Source organism: Hyla sarda, chromosome 1 (assembly GCF_029499605.1).
Source record: "Hyla sarda isolate aHylSar1 chromosome 1, aHylSar1.hap1, whole genome shotgun sequence".
Taxonomy (NCBI): domain Eukaryota; kingdom Metazoa; phylum Chordata; class Amphibia; order Anura; family Hylidae; genus Hyla; species Hyla sarda.
The window spans coordinates 335,565,519-335,590,258 of NC_079189.1; positions in this window are offsets into that span (position 1 = coordinate 335,565,519).

Genomic DNA, 24,740 nt, shown 5'->3' on the forward strand with positions numbered 1-24,740 from the left:
GCTGTGCCATTCAGCCACTATATGGTCTCCTCATCTGCTGCCAACTCCAGGCTGTGCCATACAGCCACTATATGGACTCCTCATGCTTCCGCCACCTCCAGGCTGTGTCCTTCAGTCACTATATGGTTTCCTCATGCTGCCGCCACCTCCACGCTGTCTTTCAGCCAGTATATATTCTACTCATGCTCCAGCTAACTCCAGGCTGTGCCATTCAGCCACTATATGGTCTTCTCATCTGCCGCCAACTCCAGGCTGTGTCATTCAGCCACTATATGTTCTACTCATGCTGCCACCAACTCCAGGCTGTGCAATTCAACCACTATATGGTCTCCTCATGCTTCCGCTACCTCCAGGCTATGTCATTCAGCCACTATATGTTCTACTCATGCTGCTGCCAACTCCAGGCTGTGCCATTCAGCCACTATATGGTCTCCTTATGCTTCTGCAACCTCCAGGCTGTGTCATTCAGCCACTATATGGTCTCCTCATGCTGCCGCCACCTCCAGGCTGTGCCATTCAGCCAAAATATGGTCTCCTCATGCTTCTACCACCTCCAGGCTGTGTCATTCAGCCATTATATGTTCTACTCATGCTTCAGCCAATTCCAGACTGTGTCATTGTGCCAGATTATGGTCTCCTCATGCTGCTGCCACCGTACTCAGCAGGCAAAAATTACGCTTCATAAGAAGCTGTCCTAAAGAGAGGAGAGAGATCTGGATCAGTCCATTTAGGTGACCGGAGAATTCGGTGCAGGAGAACTTTTCACATGGCCTCAGCCGGGTACCACCGACAACTTCTCTCGGGCAGAGGGATCAATCAGGCATGTCGGGGTTGGCCAGTCCGGGAGAGCCACCATGGGTAATTCCAGAGAGGCAAGGAATTTAGGAAGGTCCCCTAGATGACAGAACACCACAGTCTTGCCTTTATAGAAAACAGGCAGTTGAAAGGGGAAGCCCCATCTGTCGGAAATGTCATGTTCACGGAGCAGTTCCAATAAAAGTTTTAACGCACAGCATTGCTGAAGGGTGTGTCTGAATAGGTCAGGTAAGAGAGTAATAGTGGCCCCATCCAAGGTCACAGGTCCACAATCTCTGGCTGCTGTCATGATCCTATCCTATTTCTTGTACAAATTGACCCAGCAGAGTACATCACATGGCGGAACATTATCAGGGGGTTTAGAGCCCAAGGAGCGATGAATGTGGTCCAGCTCAAAGGTGGTCGGGTCCTCAGACCCCAAGAGTACAGCAAATATCTTCTGAGCCATACCGTCTAAGTCAAGGGAGAGCACCGATTCAGGGATGCCCCTCAGTCTAATGTTATTTCGCCTATGGTTTTCAATGTCCTCCGGCATATAAAGGAGATGTGAGATCTTAGCAGAGTGTTCCTGGAGAATCTTATGATGGAGATCCAGATGATCATAAATCACCTCCTGCTGTTTATCCATTTCCTCCATATAGGGACCCAGGTGGCTCATTTCACATTTAAGAGATTCCACCTCCCGCTTATAGCTAGCTTTAAGCCTGTGCACACACTGTTCAAAGTCCTTTTCAGTAGGAAGGGCTTTCAGGTAAGATTTTATGTCCCACTCACCCTCCTCATAGGAATCGTCATATGCTGAGCCCTGCAAGGCATGTGAGTGCGGGGGGGAAGCAGGAACAGTGTGGCCCACATCACTCTGAGAAGAGCGAGATCTAGTAGCCGCTGCCATCTTAGAGGGAGCAAGGCCAAGGTCCACGGCCACTTGGCTTGAGAAAAACTGCGCGATTGAGCCAGTGTCAGTGTTGGAGGCAGTAGCAGACTTCTTTAGCTTCTTAGAAACCATCAGAGGAGCTGGCTATGAGCACTGAGGAGCCAGGTAAGAGCCGGAATGGAGGGTCAGGGAGCGGAGCTGAGGGAAAGTGCTACCTCACACTCCTAACCTTATATTTTAATAGTTGGACATTTATACAAGTGGCGATACCACATAAGATAATTTTTTATTACATTATTTTATTTAAAAAAATGGGAAATGGGAGTGCTTCAAACTTTTACTAGGGGAGGAGCTTATTCACATTTATTAACTTTTTAGCATAACTTTTTTTTAAACTTTTTTCTTTACTTTTTTTTTAGCCCACATAGGGGGCTAAACCATGCATACTTTTGATTGCTTATACTGTTCAATGTCATGCCATAGCATAGCATTAATCAGTGTTATCGGTGCTCTGCTGCTCCAGCCTGCTTGGAGCAATAGAACACCGATCGGATGGCAAGGAGCCAGGTAAGTGCCCTCTCGCCCTCCTCTCAGCTGATCGAGACATCGCAAATTCGATAGCAGTTGGGAACCACCGGGTTTAAAGCATTCTCCGCTTGTGAGAACACTTTAAATGCCGTAACAGGACCAGGGCATACCTATGTGCCCTGCGTCCTTAAAGACTTGGGCGCAAGTGAGTATCTGCATCTTTAAATAATTAAAGAGGAATAAAATTATTTTTAATCTAATTATGTGCACAATGAAAGTCAATAAAAAAATAAGGCTTACACATAACGTTGGAATTTTGAATTTTTTTTTAAACAGAGTATGCACGGAAAACCACTTTTCTATTGACTTTCATTTGCACATTACTAGATTAAAATAATGGATATATTTTGCTATTCATTTTAAAATGTGTGAACATAGTCTTAGTTGCATCTTGGGCCGGCTGCAGTTTTGTTAAATAGCAGCTTGCGTTAGCTATGGCATTTTTTCACTTAGTTTGTGTGAATGTTTGTGAGACTTTTCCTCTCTTTGGTCAATAGAAATAATTGATTCTCATGATGAAAGAGTCACATGACTTGTATGAGAAAAACGATTTCTTGTCGCATGATCACAACAGCGCAACGCAGGGATGTCATAGTTTGTAATATATATATATATATATATTTGCTTCCCACTTGGTAACACAATTGCTTGTTAGCACATAGCTAATAGCTATGGCAAATAGCTAATCAGCCTATCACATGGCAGCAACTCAATGCATTTAGGCATGTGAACGCAGTTAAGACAACCAGCTGAAGTTCAAACATCATTAGAATGGGGAAGAAAGTGGATTTAAGTGACTCAGACCAGCCCGTCTGGCACTAACAACCATGCCACGTTCACAAACTGCTATTCTACTGGGATTTTCTTTTTTTTCTGCACAACCATCCCTACTCAATATTAGGGTGGTCCAAATCAAGGTGAAAGTCTCTCTCTCTCTCTCTTTCTCTCTCTCTCTCAATTTGTAGCTCAGGATAAAATAAAAATGGGGGGAGGCGGGAGTCTGAAATCATCTATACAGGACATGCAAGAATAATACCCCCTGCCCTCCAGTAGGTAAATACATTGGCAGGAAGGTAGATAGCCAGGTAGGTAAATAGCTAGCCAGTTAGGGAAATAGGTATGTGGGTAGGTAGGTAGCATGGCAGTTAGGTAGCCAGGTATGTAGGTAAAACAAGAGCATGAAGAAAAAATCTACTGCAATGGCGATACTCAGCGATACTCCAGATAAACTTTTGTAGAGTATTCATTTTTATAAGTAAACTTAATTTTGTTTATTTAAGAAACACAATAAAACACAACATACAAAAACAAGACGCGTTTTGGGTGTATAATCAGGCGCAAGAGGTAATATATCAAATTGTAATGATTGTAATTGTTTGATACATAGAATCAGTGTATACTGGAACAGAAACTAAACATAACAATTGGTAATAGATCTATTGGAAAATGTATATATGTATACTATGTAACAAAGGGTAATGGTTGCAATTATAATATTATTAGTGGATATATAGATGTTTAGGAAATGAATCGTAAGATACTAAAGTGCAATATGATAAAGTAATAAGGTGCTACAGTGCCATCAGTACAATAATATACAAAGTACAATAATAAAAAACTATAAGGACCATTAAGACAATCATATAATAACAAACATTCTCATGAAGTACAAAAGATGGTACAATGGTATGCAAAGAAATGAAGTTATACTGGAAAGGGAGCTTGTTAGTTGACATTTTCGATACATTTGCTTAATCCTGAAGGACCTAAGGTTTTTAAGCTATGTATCTAATAGTTTTTTTGGCAATTAAGCACATATTCTGGTGTAATTCAAGGGCTTTCTTCCAAGTATTAGTAACAAATGAAGTTCGATAGCCTTTCTTTTTTTAAATCTGTCACTTAAAATCTTACTTTGGCAAATGTCATCTTTTCTGTTAGTACAATTACACCTTACTTTTTAAATTGCCCAAAAGGGAAATTGATTAGCCATTTGTTAAAATGTGCACTAGAGTAGTCGAGATAGCTATTGCTTTCGATAGCAATTGGTTACTCTAACATATACAATATGTTACTTAGAAGTAAACTGAATCCATCACAGGTAAATGGTGCTATCGTTCACCATACATACTGACTTAGTGAAATATACCTGGACAGCATGCGGCGAGCACTTAACAATGAAATTACTCACGACCATTATGTTCAGGTCTTCTTGCAGATTTCTTGCTTCATTTGCATGATTTTCTTTTCAATTCATTCACATATGATGGGTACATAAGGGGGTTTATTTACTAACATGATCCCGACTCTTTTTTTCTTGGGTTTTGCGCCCAAATTGTGTCACACGTTCCATGTAACACAATTTGCAACCAAACTAAATAAAACCCTCCATTTTGCAAGAAAAACCCTCAGGCATGATCATGGGAGAAAGTGGGCATGGTCACGACAAAAGGGGCATGTCCCCAAAAGTTTCGAAAAATCCCAACATATTTACTTAGGTTTCCACAGAAAATGTGGTGGATTTAAGCTGAGGAAAACCCCACAGATCAGAACAGTTGTAAAAAAAAAAAAGCAAAGCGTAGGTAAAAGTGCAAAATGTAGGGAAAACTTAGTACATACCTTGGGAAAATACCTGTTGGAAATCAAAACCCACAAAGAAAACTACACTCCACTCTTAGTAAATAAACCCCAATATCTGTAAATGGGGTGCGATGGTATCAATCCCAGACACATAAGATGACAAATACCTCAGCTCCAGCCCGCCAGCTGGAGCTGAGGTATTTGTCATCTTACCTGTCTGGGATGTATACCATCATACCCCATTTACAGATATTATGTACTTATCATATGTGAATGAATTGAAAAGAAAATCATGCAAATGAAGCAAGAAATCTGCAAGAAGACCTGAACATAGTGAATACATACCTATCTATTGTTACCTGCTCACCGCATGCAGTCCAGGTATAATTCATTGAGATAGCTATTGCTATCAATTGCTTTAAAATAGGTTTTTGCAGTTATTGTATTGTCTGGATTGTGAGAAACAATTATGTCAAGGAACTCATGATTAGTAAGCATATTGGGGGAGATTTATCAAAACCTGTGCAAAGGAAAAGTTACCCAGTTGCCCATAGCAACCAATCAGATCGCTTCTTTCATTTTGCAGAGGCCTTGTTAAAAATTAAAGAAGTGATCTAATTGATTGCTATGGGCAACTGGGCAACTTTTCCTCTGAACAGGTTTTAATAAATCTCCCCCATTGTGTGTAAACTCTACATTACATTCATGTGTAAACTCTAGCTATCAAGAATTTACATTTATACTCTTAACAAATTCTTCTAGATTGGCACTATTACCTACCCAGACAATAAAAATATTGTCTATGTACCTCTTGTAGGAAAAACAGTTATAAAAGTAAGGATTAATAAATACAAAATCATTCTCAAAAAGACCCATGTATAAATTAGCAAGGCTAGGTGCCAATCTCATGACCATCACTGTGCCACACTGTTAAAAATACATCCATTAAAATCAAAATATCAGAGAAAGACTTGGCACACCACTTGCAATTGAAAAGTGTAGGTTTTTATTAGCAATCCTTTTAACAACAGTAACGTTTCGATCCACAACAGATCTTCTTCAGACCAGACTGCTGCGGATAACAGGTTAAGTAGAAAGCGTATATACACCGTGTTCAGCAGGTAAGTGGAAGGTCAGCCTACACTTTTCAATTGCAAGTGGTGTGCCAAGTCTTTCTCTGATATAAGTTCAAGGATTTGGATTCCTACTAAGAGCACCCACAACCATTGGAGCGTGATGTAATCTATATTTATATATATATATATATATATATATATATATATATATATATATATAACTCAGTGGCCCTCATTTACTATTGCAAACCAGACATGTTTTGTCGGGTTGTGCGCCAGATTCTGACGCATTGCGCCAGAAATTCGTTCTGCGCCAGAATTTGCGTCAGAATTAAAAAAAAAACAGACTAACTCTCCATTTAGCTAAGAAAACCCGAAAAAGGGACATGGCCGCCAGGAAAAGGGGGCTTTGTCTCCGAAAAGGGGCATGTTCCCGACATTTTCACAAAAACCCATCATATTTACTAAGGTTTCCATATAAAATGTGGTGGATTTGAGCTGAGGAAAACCCCACAGATCAGAGCATGTGTAAAAAAAGCAAAGTGTAGGGAAAGTGTAAAATGTAGGGAAACCTTAGTAAATACGACGGGAAATAAATTGTAGGGAATTAAAACCCACAAAGAAACCTACACAACACTCTTAGTAAATATTTCAAAAATACCTGGTACACATATTACTTATATGTCAAATAAAAAGATATGATTGTTAAATAACCCTTACCTACACCCTTACATAAAAGGTTGGTTTTTGTTTCAAGTCCCATGCAAGTATATGGGACTTCCAGTACCTTACTCCACAAGCTTCGCTCTGCTTCTCCTGGTGAATGTGTCAATCCGGCTTGCAAGCCACACCCCCTCTCACAAAGACACACCCACGTTTTAAGCCCCACCCCTTTTATCATCTACCCTTTTTGTGCATCGGTCTGGCTTGCAGATCCCGCCCAGTCCCACAAAGCCACGTCCCCTTCTATTTACAGCTTACAATATCTTCATCACAAATCAGTCCAACCTGAGTACAGGATATGAGGATGGGACATAACGACAGGATATGAGGTCGGGATATGAGGATGGGACATGAGGTCGAGATAGGTGGTCGGGATATGAGGTTGAGATATGAATACGGGATAGGAGGTCGGGATGGGAGGGATAGGAGGTCAAGATATGATAATGGCATATGAGGTCAGGATATGAGGACAGGATATGAGGTCGAGATAGGAGGAAGGGATAGGTAGTTCAGGATATGAAGTTGGGATAGGAGGTCAGGATAGGAGGTCAGGATATAAGGACGGGATAGGAGGACGGGATACGAGGTCGAGATATGAGGAAGGGATATGAGCATGGAATATGAGGTTGAAATATGAGGACAGGATATGGGGTTGGGATATGACAACAATATATGAGGACGGGATATGAAGTCAAAAGCTTCCTCCTTTGTTGATTTTCCTCCCCAACAAGGAGTAGGAAAGAAAAACCAGGCAATGCCAGTATTTACTATATTTAAAATCAAAATATGTACGTTCCAAAATAAACTTGATGCCATCCAACACAAATTTTCTTTGGATGGGCGGCATACTCGGATCAAGTTCAAAGAAATGAGAGACAACTGCGAGCTTGTGTTTGATTACTGTATACAGGGAGGTAATATCTGTAACACTCACATTTCATAAGACAGGAACTCCGGTGGATGTGGATCCGCTGGACCTGTGTGGCAGATGACTCGGACCGTACCAGGGAGTCTAAGGTGCTGCTAGTTTTCACCAGAGTCCACCGCAAAGCGAAACGGACTTGCTGCGGCAGGCGGCACCCAGGTCGCTACCCCTAGAACGGCTCGACCACACAGGTGGCTGGGGAGATGCGAGGCACAGGAGTCATGAGACAGCTCGTAGTCAGGATAGCAGAAGGTCAGGGCAGGCAGCACAGTAGCTTAATCAGAAATGTTGTAAATGGTCAGTAGGCAGGCGGCAAGGAGCAAGGTCAGGTCATGGAGGAAAGGATCAGATACACAGCAAGGCAATAACAGGAATGCTTTCTCTCAGGCTCAAGGCAACAAAGATCCGGCAGGGAAGTGAGGAGGGTGGAGGAATTTATCAATGAGCCACAGGTGAATTACACTAATGAGCGCACTGGCCCTTTAAATCCTAAAGCTCTGGCACACGCGCGCCCTAGGGATCGGCGACACGCGCGCCGGAGCAGAGAGACAGAGGCAGGGGTAGGAGAAGCACCAGGTGAGTGACGGACTGGGGCTCGCATGTGGGCACGTCCCACGATGTGAGTCCCAGCCCAACCGGTGGCAGCAGCAGGTAACTGGACCATGTGCTCAAGGCCAGCGTGTGCAGCCGGAACGCATAATGTAACAATATCCATTGTTAAAAATTAGTAATGTTTTTTCCAAGGAATATTTATAACAGTACTAATAAAATCTGCAGTGTCTCTTGTGAAGGATGGTAAAGCTACCACATATGTTTGCAAAATAATGTCTATATATTGTATTTTATTAGAAGTAACGGAATTTATCCCTGAAATAATACATCTGCCAGAGGTTTTTCTGTGTTTTTATACACTTTCAGCAATTAATAAAATATCAGAGTGTTAGATTCAGTGATTAGCAGAAAATTTAGCTCATGCTTAGTTAGAATCCCTTTTTCATAGGCAGCTTGTAATAGTTTTTTCAGCTCAGTGTGGTATTGAGTAGTGGGATTGAAACTTAGAGGTGTGTAGAATTTATCAGATAGCAACCAATTGACCTCTGCACTTATCTGCAGTTTTTATTATAATATCTTTGTCATCTGCCGGACCAATTTTTTTGTTGAAATTACAGTTTTTGTTGATATCAGGGAAACACCTGCTGCAAAAGTCTCCAAAATGCTATCTTGGTGGTGTGAGGGATAGAAGTCTGATTTGGGAATTAAACCAGTTGCAATAGGAGGTGGATCAAAAAGGATTGCATAGTTTTTATTTTCACTACCTAGAGTGGTGGGTTTCGCAGTGGCTCACATATTAAAATGTTGTTTCACTGTGAGTTCACGAATATTAATCTAAAAACAGATCAAAACTATTCAACCTATTTGTAGGACAGAATGATAACACTTTTTTTTTTTACACAATTCATTACTGGATAAAGAGCGTTTAGAAAGGTTTCATATTTTAACAGTGTTCATATTTGGTGATCCAGGTTTTTGTTATCCGGTAGGTATTGTCTTTTTTGTCTCTGTTGTCTTTTAGATTTCCTCCCTCTGCATCCTCTCTTTTCTTTTTATGCGCATTTGGGCTTCTTCATCTTCACCATCCTGGTGGATGGCATTAGCTTTTTGTCAAGAATGTCTGAGTAAATTTGCCCATTGGTCCTTCCTTTAATCATGTGAAGTTTGCCATATCATTTGCTAAAAAGCAGTCCCACACCATGATGTTCCCACTTTTAAACATCTCTGTTTGTATGGTGTTTTTAGGGTTATGTGCAGTGCCATTTCTCCTCCAAACATGATGTGTATTATGGCCTCCAAACATCCAAAGTTCAGTTTTGCTCTAATCTGACCACACTTTGAGGGAGATTTATTAAAACGTATGCAGAGGAAAAGCCTATAGCAACCAATCAGGTCACTTCTTTTATATTTTAAAGGCCTCTTTAAAAACTAAATAATCAATCTGATTGGTTCCTATGGGCAACTGGTGAACTTTTCCTCTTTACAGGTTTTGATAAATCACCCTATATTTTCCCAGTATTTCTCTGGCTTTTCCAAGTGTTGTGCAGCAAACTTCCAATGAGTATACAGGGCACGGCAGCGGAAATAATTACTTACTTACAACAGTACCTGCTAATTCCAGGTCTTTTTTAAAGTTCTCCACAAGTGGTCCTTGGCTCTTGGACAACTCTTCTGATTATTCTTTTCACTCCTCTGTCATTTATCTTGCGAGGAGTACCATGGGGAAATGAATGTGTTTCCACTTCTGTATTATGGCCCCAACAATGCGCATGTAACCAACGCATTGTTATGTTTTGCAATAATTAGGTTGCAAAGGTTTTGCTTTTACCTTGTGTGACATCTAGGCAATGAAACCTTTTTGTAGGCCATCACTTGGGACTGAACCAGCAGATAATAATTTGCACTGACAAGGGGCAGGATTGTTTTTCTTTAACCTCTTCAGGACGCCGGGCATCTGCATACGCCCTGCATCCCGAGTCCTTAAGGACGTGGGGTGTATACATATGCCCGTGGGATTTCCGGTCCCCGCCGCTAGCCGGTTGGGGACCGGACCGGGATGCCTGCTGAAATCATTCAGCAGGCATCCCTGCACATCACCCAGGGGGGTCCTGAGACCCCCCATGTCAGCGATCGCAGAAAATCGCATGTCAATTCAGACATGCGATTTTCTGCTATTCCGGGCTTATCTGGTCTCTGGTGACCCGATCACCCGGAAAATAGGGATGATCGGAGCTGACAGTGACAGCCCCGATCATCCTGAGGGCTAGGAGCGAGGTTGCAGTGCTGAGATCTCCTCCTATCCCCTGCCATTGGTCAGAACTGATTCTGACAAATGGCAGCGCAGGACAGTGGGTTGCTATGGCAACCCTCCGTTCTGCCCACCCCTGGATGTCGTGGGGAACGTGGGGAGAAGATGGAGGCAGGTACCTGGAGGATAAGATGCCTGGGGACCCCCGATCGTCGCTGGAGACTGCAGAGATCCTGGCTCAGGTAGGGAAACTACGGGGGGGAATGAAAGTGAAAGTAAAGTGATCTTTACTGTGGCAACCACTAGTAAGGCCAAACTGCAACTCCCAGCATGCCCAGACAACCAAAGGCTGTCTGGGCATGCTGGGAGTTGTAGTTTTGCAACATCTGGAGGGTCACAGTTTGGAGACCACTGTTACAGTGTAATTGTATTGACCTACAGAATAAATAGAACATGTCAGTTTTACCATAAAGTGCACAGCCTAAAAACAAAACCCCCCAGATTGCAAAATTGCAGTTTTCATTTCAATTTCTCCCCACAAAAATTTTTTTGGGCTGCTCTGTACATTTGTATGGTAAAGTGGAAGGCGAAAGTACAATTAGTCGCAAAAAAAAACAAGACCTCTTAGGCCGGGTTCACACTGCGGAATCTCTGGAAGGAATTTCCACCTGAGATCCTGCGGCGCCACTAGGACCCCACAGACTGCATTGCTATCTTCATAGACAGCAATGCATTTCTGATGGGATCTGCTCAGAATACATTGCCATCTATGGGGATGGCGATGCAGTCTACCCTGTCCTAGCGCTGCCTGTGGGATCTTCGGCAGAAATTCCGTCCTGAGATTCTATAGCTTGAACCCTATCTTAGAAGGTGAGGAGGAAAAAAATGAAAATGCAAAAATGAAATTGTCTGTGGTCTTAAGGTCAAAATGGGCTGTGTCCTCAGGAGAATTTATATTTATTTACATTTTTTATTTTTATTGTTTCAGTGGGTTTGTTTTTTCTGTGACACATGGATGATGAATGAGGGTTCATTATGCCCCTTTTTCTCCTCTTGATACAATGTTATATCATGGACAATAAGTGCATTTTTGCATAGCCCCAATAAAAACTTCTACATGATAAATTTACTATAGAGTTTAACCCCTTAAGGATGAGCACTGTAAATGTATGGTGCTGCTAAGAGTTACTTAGCGCACAGTGTCATATATAATGGCTAACATATGTATCCATGTTGAATTGTGACTGCTTGTCATTCATTACTGGTGATATATGTCCTGCCTAAATATCCATCGGTATGCACAACTTTTAATTCCATTACCCTTATCTGTGTTAGTTTAACACTTTAAAGAATCCATCCTGTTTGATCAAACTACCCAGAGACGACAGTCTAAGCTATTGCATCCAGTGGCCAGTGTTACGCCGAGCGCTCCGGGTCCCCGCTCCTCCCCGGAGCGCTCGCTACACTCTCGCTCCCGCAGCGCCCCGGTCAGATCCACTGCGTGCGCTGCGATACCGCCTCCAGCCGGGATGCGATTCGCGATGCGGGTGGCGCCTGCTCGCGATGCGCACCCCGGCTCCCGTACCTGACTCGCTCTCCGTCGGTCCTGTCCCGGCGCGCGCGGCCCCGCTCCCTAGGGCGCGCGCGCGCCGGGTCTCTGCGATTTAAAGGGCCACTGCGCCGCTGATTGGCGCAGTGGTTCTAATCAGTGTGTTCACCTGTGCACTCCCTATGTATACCTCACTTCCCCTGCACTCCCTCGCCGGATCTTGTTGCCATTGTGCCAGTGAAAGCGTTCCCTTGTGTGTTCCTAGCCTGTGTTCCAGACCTCCTGCCGTTGCCCCTGACTACGATCCTTGCTGCCTGCCCCGACCTTCTGCTACGTCCGACCTTGCTTCTGTCTACTCCCTTGTACCGCGCCTATCTTCAGCAGTCAGAGAGGTTGAGCCGTTGCTAGTGGATACGACCTGGTCACTACCGCCGCAGCAAGACCATCCCGCTTTGCGGCGGGCTCTGGTGAATACCAGTAGTGACTTAGAACCGGTCCACTAGCACGGTCCACGCCAATCCCTCTCTGGCACAGAGGATCCACCTCCTGCCAGCCGGCACCGTGACAGCCAGTTGGGGGCAATTAACATAACTGTGCCAATTAATGGACACTGTTTGCCTGGATGGTAAATTTGACACCTCAACTAGCCAAATAGACTCCAAGACCTGGTGTCAATAAGAGAGGTATGGGAAGTAGCCCCTGTGAAATTGCCATGTCTTCCAATATTAAATATGGGGGTCAGGGAAGTATGTTCGCAGCCCCTATCTTATACGGTTAGATTCTCCATTATACTACCTTTAAAATGAGTCCTCACATGACCGATGTGTATTGATCTCTGCCTGAACTGGGTAAATCTTACACAATAAGGGGGTCATGTCAGGTACCCCTAGAAAGAGGATTTGATTGAGAACTCAAATATAAGAAGATTGTGTGGCTGCCTGATCCATGATAGAAGATGGAGGACATCTCCTATTCTTTGGGCATAAAGGTATCATAAGCAAGTGGGCAACATCTATCTCTCCTCCTTGTCCCGCCAGGGGCTGAACATAGAGGGATCACCTGTCCATAGCAGGGTATAAAACTACAGACCTGGGGGGACTAGGGTGCGTTTGCATGGGGGACAAGATCTAATTTTGGATGCCAGACACCATTTTCTACCAGACCCCATGGAATAGAACTCTAACTTTCTGTAAGTAAGGATTCTAGTTTTTTCCAATTTATTTTTATTTTCTGTGTCATGAAACTTTGTCTTGTTAATATCTATTATTATATGTACTGTGAATATTTTTCTTTCATAATAAATCATTCATTTATTAAGTCCCGCCTTATGTCTGGTAAAACAGATGCACATTGCCTTGAAGAGAGCTAAGTTATAGTCTCAAATTTACTTAAAGGGGTACTCCGCCCCTCGACATCTTATCCCCTATCCAAAGGATAGGGGATAAAATGTCAGATCGCCATTGTCCCGCTGCTGGGGACCCCCGGGATCGCCGCTGCGGCAGTGCGCTATCATTGCTGCACAGAGCGAGTTCGGTCTGCACGTAATGACAGGCAATACAGGGGCCGGAGCATCGTTATGTCACGGCTCCGCCCCCCTCAATACAAGTCTATGGGAGGGGGCGTGGTGGTCTTCATGCCCCCTGCCATAGACTTGCATTAAGGGGACGGGCCGTGACGTCACGCTGCTCCATCCCCTGCATCGCCCATCATTACGAACAGAGCGATCCCGGGGGTCCGCAGCAGCAGGACCACGGCGATCTGACATCTTATTCCCTATCCTTTGGATAGGGGATAAGATGTCTAGGGGCGGAGTACCCCTTTAACTGTTCAGCTACATTATAGATTTGGATTAATCTTTTTCCTGTTTTGATATGCTACTGGGGGATAGTAGCCATCCCAACTTATCGCCCAGGGTGGTCCTAAGACCCCCTTTGTCGGCGATTGCCGTTATTCACTGTTATCACAGCATTTCCTATCCTATCTTCCGTGCACCTGCTCTCTCCCTCTGGACTGAGGGCAGAGTGGGTGCACCTCCCAGCAGGGGCGGTGACCTCACTCCTGTTGCATCGGTGTGATTGGTGCTGTCTCAAACAGCACCAATCACCTTTATTTTCTGGGCCATCAGGTCACCAGGGACCAGAAGATAGGACCGGTGAACTCACCGGTAGCAACGGGGACTCGGTGGCGGTGGCGTCGGGGACCCAACGGCAGCTGCGGCTAGAGGATCTGGATGGCAGCGATGAGAGGATTGTTATGTGCATTCAGCTGTTGCATAACTACAACACCCAGCATGCCTTTTGACTGTCCATGCATGCTGAGAGTTGTAGTTATGCAACAGCTGGAGATATAATTTTTGGTAGAAAAAAGGTGCCTCCAGCTTTTGCATAACTATAACTCCCAGTATGCCCGAACAGTCAAAGGGCAAGCTGGGCGTTGTAGTTATGCAACAGTTTAATGCACATAAGGTCTTCTCCCTGCATGCCCTTTGGCTGTCCGTGCATGCTGAGAGTTGCAGTTATGCAACAGCTGGAGGCACACAGGCGGGTTTAAAGTAACTTTTTTACTCTGAGTTTGAGTTGTGAAAATTCCGCTGTTGCTCAAACTTGTAGCAGGAAACTGTAAAAGTACCAAACACCACACTACGCTACACTACACCTACACTTCCACAAAATAAAGAGTAAAACACTACATATACATACACACCCTTACACAATCCCCCCCCCCCCCCCCCCCCCATAAATATTAAAAACAGCTTGTATGGTACTGTTTCCTAAATAGAACCTTCAGCTGCTGCAAAACAAAAACTCCCGGCATGGCTGGACAGCCATTGACTGTCCAGACATTCTGGGAGTTGTAGTTTTGCAACAGCTGGAGGCACCCTGTTTGGAAAATACTGCCGTAGGGTATGCAAATCCCTCTTTTAGGCATCAAATGCACATGGCACTCTCTTACTCCGGAGCCCTGTCACATTTCAAGGCAACAGTTTAGTTCCACATATGGGGTATTTCCGTACTGGGGAGAAATTGTTACAAGTTTTGGGGGGCTTTTTCTTCTTTTACCCCTTATGAAATGGAAAAGTTGGGGGCTACACCAGCATGTTAGTGTAAAAAAAAATAAAAAATTATATAGAAATAGAAAAAGACCTCCAGAATTTTTACCGCAATATCTACTGAGTACGGAAATACCCCATATGTGGACTTAAAATTTTCTGCGATTGCACAACAGGGCTCAGGAGTGAAAGAGTGCCATGTACACTTGAGGCCTAAATTGGTAATTTTCACAGGGGTGTCTGATAGTTGCCTCGATTCTGACATAAACGCAGGGGGAAAAAAACCTCATGTGACCCCATTTTGGAAACTCCACCCCTCAAAGAATGCACAAGTGGTGCAGTGAGGGGTGCACTTTAACAAAAGTTTGTTAATCACCTGTGGGGTGTTCACTATTCTCCTTGTTATGTTCCTTGAGGGGTGTAGTTTCCCAAAAAGGGTGCCATGTGGTTATCTTTTTTGCTGTTCTGGCACCATGGGGGTTTCCTAAATGCGACATGCCCCCTGAAACCATTTTAGCAAAATTCGCTCTTCAAAAGCCAAATTTAGATTTTTCTCTTCTGTGCCTTGTAGTGTGCCTGCAGAGCACTTTGCGTCCACATATGGGGTATTTACATACTCAGAAGAAATGGGTATACAAATTTTGGGGGGCTTTTTTCCCTAATTCCCCTTGTGAAAATGGAAAAATTGGGGTAACACCAGCATATTAGTGGAATTATTTTTTTTTTCATTTTCACATCCCACTTTAACGAAAGCTTGTTAATCACCTGTGGGGTGTTAAGGCTCACTGTATGCCTTGTCATGTTCCTTGAAGGGTGTGGTTTCCTAAATAGTGTACCATGGGGGGGGGGGGGTTGTTGTTCTGGCACCATGGGGCTTCCTAAATGCAACATGCCCCGCAAAAACCATGACATCAAAATTTGCTCTTCAAAATTCTTTCTCTTCTGAGCCCTGAAGTGCACTTGCAGGGAACTTTACATCCACATATGAGGTGTTTCCATACTCAAGAGAAACTGGGTTACAAATTTTGGCGTTGTTTTCTCCTGTTACCTCTTGTAAAAATGAACAAAATGGGGCTACAAGAACATGTTAGTGTAAAAAATTTAGATTTTGAGTTTGCTGCTATTCCTGTGAAACACCTAAAGGGTTAACAAACTTTCTGAATGTTATTTTGAATAATTTGAGGGGTGCAGTTTCTATTATGGGGTCATTTATGGGAGATCTCTTACAGAAAGGCCCCTCAATATCCACTTCCAACTGAACTGGTCCCTGAAAAATTCAGATTTTAAATTTTTCGTGAAGATTTGGAAAATTGCTGCTATACGTTGAAGTCCTCTAATGTCTTCAAAAACATGTCAACTTTATGATGCCAACATAAATTAGACATATTGTATATGTGAATCAATATATAATTTATTTGACATGACCATTTTCCTTACAAGCAGAGTTTCCAATTTAGAAAAATGCTAAATTTTCGACATTTTGGAATTTTTCACCAAGAAATGATGCAAGTATCGACGAAAATTTACCACTATCTAAAAGTAGAATATGTCACGAAAAACAATCTCGGAATCAGAATAAGTAAAAGCATCCCAGAGTTATTAATGCTTAAAGTGACAGTGGTCAGATTTGCAAAAAATGGCCGGGTCCTTAAAGGGGTACTCCGGTGAAAACCTTTTTTCTTTTAAAGTTAAACATATTTGTAAAATACTTCTATTAAAAAATCTTAATCCTTCCAGTACTTATTAGCTGTTGAATGCTACAGAAGAAATTTCTTTCTTTTTGGAACACTGATGACATCACGATCACAGTGCTCTCTGCTGACATCTCTGTCCATTTTAGCAACCATGCATAGCAGATGCATGCTAAGGGCAGCATAGTGGCTCAGTGGTTAGCACTGCTGCCTTGCAGTGCGGGGGACTTGGGTTCAAATCCCACTAAGGACAACAATAAATAAAGCGTTATTATTATAATAACGTCAGCAGAGAGAACTGTGCTCGTGATGTCATCAGAGAGTATTCCAAAAAGTTAAGAATTTCCTTTGTAGTATTCAGCAGCTAATAAATACAGGAAGGATTAAGATTTTTTAATAGAAGTAATTTACAAATATGTTTAACTTTCGGCCACCAGTTGATTTAAAAGAAAAAAAGTTTTCACCGGAGTACCCCTTTAAGGTCAAAATGGTCTGCGTCCTTAAGGGGTTAAAGTCGCACTACTACATAACTGTAATTACCTCCAAGATGATTTCAGTGCAGTTATTTCAGTTACTGATGACTTTGTTAACAAGTTAAATGGTTCCTTCCGCAAGGTCCCTCTGAATTGAAAAAGCAGCCTCCCTTCACCCAGGGATTAGAAATGTCTGCTACAGATAAATAATCAATTTATTGCTGTCCCTAATTTCTGCTGCCCCAAGCGCTCATACTCTATTGCCAATAATGGCCCAGATTAAAAGATAGAAGCAATAGTTGAACAATGCAAAATATCTGCTTTTTTTCCATATTTGAGTGTTGCACAGGTGTAGATTGTGCACAAATTTCTGCTTTATATTTCATCAAAAAAAAAAAATGCAATTACTAAGTCATTCATATTCTCTTGAATATTATTCCTGTGCAACAAAAGTAAAAGAACCACAAAGACACAATTCAACCTGAAATGTGTTTGTAATACAGGAACTTTCAAAATCAATTTGGAACAGATGTCTTACTACAATAGAAGATAAATGTGATATAGGCAAAGAATTGTCATCTTGCTTTTTACCTTCTCATGTGGTGCACACCTGTGGCTTTTGTGGCAGTGCGAGTTGCTGTGTTACAGATTATTATGCCGCTGTGAATAGGAGTGGTAGAATCTTTGATGTTTGTAAATAGCAAAGAACTCTATTGCATCGTCCTTTATACAGACAGATTGTTCTCAGTATGTACAGAGCAAGGCAGATGCAAAACTACAAGAAACAGTGTTATTAATTTGTATGTAAATATGTTTTATTTATGTTTTAAACCTTATATGTCAAAAGATGAATATATGATTTACATATTATTTAAAATAGTCATTATATCCAATCCATGTATCAATATATTTTATTTAAAGGGTTATTTTAAATATAGACTTGTATGGCTTGTTCACATAGTAACTGACCCCTGAACTCGTACTTTTTAGTAGGTGGTCACCATCCAGGTATAGAATGAATGGAGATTTGGCTGCACTCTCCACACATTTCTAAGGTAAGTATAGAAGCAGCAGGGCATAAAGTGGATATACCATAAATGTCTATTATGGTAATAAATCTTTAAAGATATTTTCCAACTAAGCAAAGTTGTTAAAATCAGATATGTGTCAGACGCATAGAGTGACAGTGACAGACGCGTAGAGTACAAATGTGCTGCTTTTTAGGTAAAATAACTTACAGTGGAGTACCCCTTTAAGGACACAGCCAATTTTAGTTTTTGCACCTTCGTTTTTTCCTCCTCCCTTCTAAAAATCATAAAACCTTCAATTTTGCACCTACAGACCCATATAAGGGCTTGATTTTTGTGTCACCAATCATACTTTGTTATGACCTCACTTATTTTATAACATAATCTGTGGCAAAACAAACTTTGGACTTTGGTATTTTCTTACATGCACGCCATGGTCCGGGCAGTTTCCCTAACTATATATTTTAATAGTTTGGACATTTATGCACGCAGCGATACCACAAATGTTTATGTGTATTTTTGATTACATTATTTTATAAAAAAAAATTGAAAATTGGGGTGCTTCAAATTTGTATTAGGGGAAAGGCTTATTTTACTTTTCTTTTTAGTCCCCATAGGGGGCTATAACATGCAATCTTTCGATTTCATACACTGTTCAATGCTGAGCTTTGGCTCAGCATTGATCAGTGTTATCGGTGCTCTGCTGCTCCAGCCTGCCATGGCTGGTTGGGAGCACCAGATCCCCGATCGGACGTCAAGGAGACAGGTAAGGGCCCTCCAGCTGTCCTCTCAGCTGTTCGGACATCGCAATTTCACTGAGATGGTCCCAATCAGCACTGCTGAGCTACCGGGATTGTTTTCTTAACATTTCAGATGACGCAATCCTCTGCACTGTGTAAAAAGTGAAACACACGAAATTTTTCCCCATAAAAAACAAGCTTTCACATTACAAAAATGAAACATGGCTGTGTCCACAAGGCCAATCCCGCTGTGTCATAAAGGGGTAAATGACAGACCATGTCAGAAAGGGTTTGGTGGCCATCTTAAAAAAAAACCTCACTGAGTCCCATGACTTTCATATAAAACACAACAATTGGTTCTGTAAAACCATACTTTTATGACATATTGTTAAAGTAATTCACACAAAATAGAATAGAGTAACAAAACTCCAATACATAACAATACATAGATGAAAAATACATAGAAGCAAAGATTATTACAAGCATTATAATCTCACTCGTACCACAGGTGTCACCTTCAACAAGTCCGCTAAAAACTGTATAATATGTCCACACATAAAGCCACATCCACCGTATGTTAGCTCCTCTGGAGGTCAAGAGACTCTTTCAATACCTTGCACTTCTAGGCCACTGACGTCACATTCATGCCTTTCTCTAAAGTGTCTGCTCCAGGCAGAAATTCCTACAGCAGTGTCCCTTATGTTGGCCAGATGCCACATAAACTTAACCTTCAAATTGTTGCTTGCATGTCCCACATACTGAAGTCCATATTTGTTACAAGTAGCCAAATAAAACACTATTATATTTTAATACCTTAAAAGTTATTTTAAGGAGCGTTTTTTGAAAGACATTAACTCTGTTTTTCTATTCTCGGATAACCCCTTCAAGGGTATGTTCACACTGTGGAATCTTCGCTCGCAGAGATTCCATCAGGCGGCCACCACCGAAAAAACTTCAGCGGTAGGACTGCGGGGCCCTGCGCTGTCACCATTGATGGCTCTGCAGTACTCGCGGAATTCTGCGCAAAGAATGTTGTGTGAACAGGTCTCACGGAAGACCCATTCACACTACTGTATTGTTCACTGCATAGAATTCCACTCGCAGAATTCCACTGGAATTCCGCAGTGTGAACATACCGTATATACTCGAGTATAAGCCGAGTTTTTCAGCACAATTTTTTGTGCTGAAAAAAAACCCCTCGGCTTATACTTGAGTGAACTCTCCGCCCTCAGTGGTCTTCAACCTGCGGACCTCCAGAGGTTTCAAAACTACAACTCCCAGCAAGCCCGGGCAGCCATCGGCTGTCCGGGCTTGCTGGGAATTGTAGTTTTGAAACCTCTGGAGGTCCGCAGGTTGAAGACCACTGCAGCCTTCGACATCATCCAGCCCCCCCCCCCCCCTCTCACCCCCTTTAGTTCTGTACTCACCTCCTCTCGGCGCTGGTCTGGTGCTGCAGGACTGTCCGGTGGGGAGGTTGTCCGGTGGGATAGTGGTTCCGGGCTGCCATCTTCACCGGGGGGCCTCCTCTCCGCGCTTCGGGCCCGGCCCCAGCATAGTCACATTGCCTTGACGACGACGCAGAGGGACGTTCATTACCAACGTCCCTCTGCGTCATCGTCAAGGCAACGCCTCTATTCCGGGCCCGAAGCGCGGAGAAGAGGCCCCCCGGTGAAGATGGCAGCCCGGAACCACTATCCCACCGGACAACCTCCCCACCGGACAGTCCTGCAGCACAGACCAGCGCCGAGCGGAGGTGAATACAGAACTAAAGGGGATGATGTCGAAGGCCGCAGTGGTCTTCAACCTGCCGACCTCCAGAGGTTTCAAAACTACAACTCCCAGCAAGCCCGGACAGCCGATGGCTGCCCGGGCTTGCTGGGAGTTGTAGTTTTGAAACCTCTGGAGGTCCGCAGGTTGAAGACCACTTAGGGCGGAGAGTTTACAAGAGGATGATGACAAGAGGATGATGACAAGGGGATGATGAAGGGGGGGTGAGGGATGATGACAAGGGGATGATGAAGGGGGGTGGGGATGATGACAAGGGGATGATGAAGGGGGGGTGGGGGATGATGACAAGGGGAGGATGAAGGGGGGTGGTGGGATGATGACAAGGGGATGATGAAGGAGGGTGTGGGATGATGACAAGGGGATGATGAAGGGGCGGTGGGGATGATGACAAGGGGATGATGAAGGGGGGGTGTGGGATGATGACAAGGGGATGATGAAGGGGGGGTGTGGGATGATGACAAGGGGATGATGACAAGGGGATGATGAAGGGGGGGTGTGGGATGATGACAGGCGGTGATGATGAAGGGGGGATGATGACAGGCGGTGATGATGACGGGGAGGATGATGAAGGGGGGATGATGACATGGTGATGATGATGAGGGTGTTAATGACGGGGGTCTGGATGATGACAGGGGGGGATGATGTATTTCCCACCCTAGGCTTATACTCGAGTCAATAACTTTTCCTGGGATTTTGGGGTGAAATTAGGGGCCTCGGCTTATATTCGGGTCGGCTTATACTCGAGTATATACGGTACCCTAAATGAGTTGCAAAGGATTGGTAAAAAAAAGTGCATTTTTCCCCACTTGTATTCGCAGCCTAAATCTAGTATTGCAGATCCAGACACAGTCCATGACCATGAAAGAAGGCCTGACGCAGACCCTTTTTATAATCCTACAAAAACCCTTAATAACAAAATAAGTTCCATTCAAATTCTTTTAATCAAAAAGTATGAAAAAGTTTTACTCTCTATTCTAAACATTAGGACTTGCTGTTTAATCCAGATATCCTAAATTGTATTGATTCTACTTGTAAATCCACTGTTAAGTTAAATTCAAACAAAGCGTGTCTGCTGTGGATTTCACCCAGTTGATTTAGCCGATTTTTTGCCTTTTAACTTTAAATCCTGTGAAATGAAACTCCACCATCTGCACATTACAGCATAAAACGAAGAAAAGGACAACTAAATTATAGGTCATCTTGATAAATCTCAGATTGTATCAATGGGTACTGGTACTGGCAAACCTGATCAACCTGAAAAACACATCTGCTTGGCATGTAAGTCCTGTGTCTGATGACAGATCCATCATTAGTTAGATTTTCCTAAAATGCATGGATCAATATGATGCTTTTTTACATAAAAAAACTATGAAACATCTGTTTGAAATAACATAAAAATGCAAAGCCATTTATACCCCCGATTTGTTGACATATTTACAAATGAGCTGATACTAAAGTTATGCAGAGCTTAGCATCCGCAGATGTACCAGAGGTATTTTATCTTCTGTCTCTTGGTCCTCCCACTTGACTTGTTATTATGACTCCTTACTACATACAAATGTATAACCTAGAATGTTTTACTGATTAGATCCAGATGCTTATATATGTTTGTTTTGCCAACCTGTTTTTACTTTTTGTTTGTAAATATTTTGTATTTCATGTTAGTACATTGTTATGAGGGCAGCCATATTGCCTAAGCTGGACCAATGACATAGGCACAATAGTCTGGAGCAGTTTATAGGCTGTGACTTGCCCAGAGGACAGTGTGCAGAAAGGAGGTGACTGAGCTCTGTTGGAAATTGCCTGATCCCATCTTCTCTATCTACTGGTTTCCCGTTTCAGTGTACTCCTCTCTGTGATGATCAGCAGGACACTACTGTAAAGTGATCTGAACAGAACAGGAATTCTCTGCTTGATTTTTGGCTTAGTTGGGAGAATAAAAACTGATAAATGTCAGGATTATTTTATAATATAGATAGTAAAATGAAGAATTACAAAACCATAACTAAAAATTCATTAACATTTTTTTTTATATAAAAACTTGATTTAAAGGCGTACTTTGGCAAAAAAAAAATTCTCTGAATAAGCCTGGGCTTCTGTGATTTAAATAAAAAACTTTGACGTACCTCCTGCTGCTCTCTGGTGCAGCTGGTTATACTGCCTTGTCCTCCATTGTGGTCTTCTTCCTGCTTCTTGAGGTCAACACATAACATCTCAGCTCACTTAATCGCCAAATGTAGCAATATCCTGCCTCGGTCACTGAAATGTTGAGCGGCAGTGTGATGTATTAAGTCTGACCTGGGCCTTCCTTCATGTACCCATTCGCAATACTTAACACTGCTGCGGTGTCTAAAAGTGCCAAAAAAATTTTGCTGGTAGCTCAGGGAAACAATTTGGGACCACCGCTGCAAAATCACAGGGTTCCAATCAGCAGAGAGGATGTTCGGAGGATCTGTCCAGTCTGATGGGTGCCCAAATCCTGCACACAGCCTCTGAAGCCTGTAGTAATGGAGCACCAATATCACTGTGCAATGCTGTGCTATAGCACAGCATTGTTCAGTGTATGCAGTCGAAAGATTGCAGGTAATTGTTCCCTATAAGGATTTAAAAAATAGGGAATACAATGTGTAAAAATGTTTTAATAAATATAAATAAGCTCCTTACCAATAAAAGTTTGAATCACCCTTCATTTTCCAAATTAAATAATGTAAACAACAATAAACCTAAACATGTGTGATATTTTTAAGTGCTTAAGTGTCCATACAAAAAAAAAAATTACTTTCAATAAGAAAAGGCTTCATAACAGCATGTAATGTGAACTGACACCAACCCACTGATGAATCTCAGCAGTTTAGGCTGCTGGACTCAAGGTGATTAAATCACCAGGTACAATGATGAGACAGTCCATACCCTCTCTCTGCAAAGCCATAGGATTCATGGAAAATGGAAGCAGAAGTAGAAAATAATTTCAGTGATTGGAAATTGAATCGGTATGGCTGAAAACTCATGCATGTCACATGAGCTAAAACAGGTAAGCACAAGGCATACACAAAAGCCTCTGCATTAATCTCTAATAGTAGCCGATGACGCTCTATAAAAGCAAGAAATACAATTGAGACATTTATATGTCCACAAGATATGCCATAATTGTCCTTTACATATTGGTCCAACCTCTAGGAGCTACACTTATGAAGGGCTGCATGGAACAGGTGACTTTAAAGTCATTGGGAGTTACGTAGATGGTTCAAAATAGAAGACTTGGCTGTTTTTGGGTTCCCAGCCATCTTCAGTAGCAACAAGATGGCCGAAGTGGGCCAGGGAGCCTTTGTTTTCAGATGGGAATAAGGCTTTAACTGAGAATATTCTCATATATTTTGTTAACTATAGTCATGATTGGTAGGGCATTTTACATATTACAGGGCATATTTACATTATAAATACAATAATAACAGGGACAATTACAGCATTGACAATCAGTATATTTTAAGGTGGGGAGAAAGCTTTAATGGCCTGACTAGGTTGTTTAAGAGTCTTGCAGTAGTTCCTGGTCTCCTATTCTCTCTCTTTCTCTCTATCACCATTTCTTGTGTATTTGGCACAGTAACCTTGGCATTCTGCCAGTGTGACAATCACTGCTTGAACAGTCTCCTCTGTCTGAGATTGCTTCTCAGGTTTCTTTGTTTTATGGCTGGGTGGGGGAGAAAGTTGGCTCATTCTTAACTGAAACAGGATGTCCTGCTGGTGTCTCTGGCTGTGGGAAGCTCCATTTCATCGGATCTGCAAGCCACGCAGGATGGCTTAGCTTAATCCAGTAAGACTGGGCTCTTGTTTCTTTATATATTTTGAAGACTTTTAGAGCTTGTGAGTAATGCCGCCTTTGCATTGCTTCAATAATGAAGTCAAAAGTATTTATTAAAAGAAAGAAAACAAAAACATATATGATGATGACCCTAGTGTTCAGGGTACTCAACACAATGCTTGTGAGTGTGTCCAGTAAGTATCATAATTTGTCTGGAAACAAAAAAAGATGATGAAGGTTACAA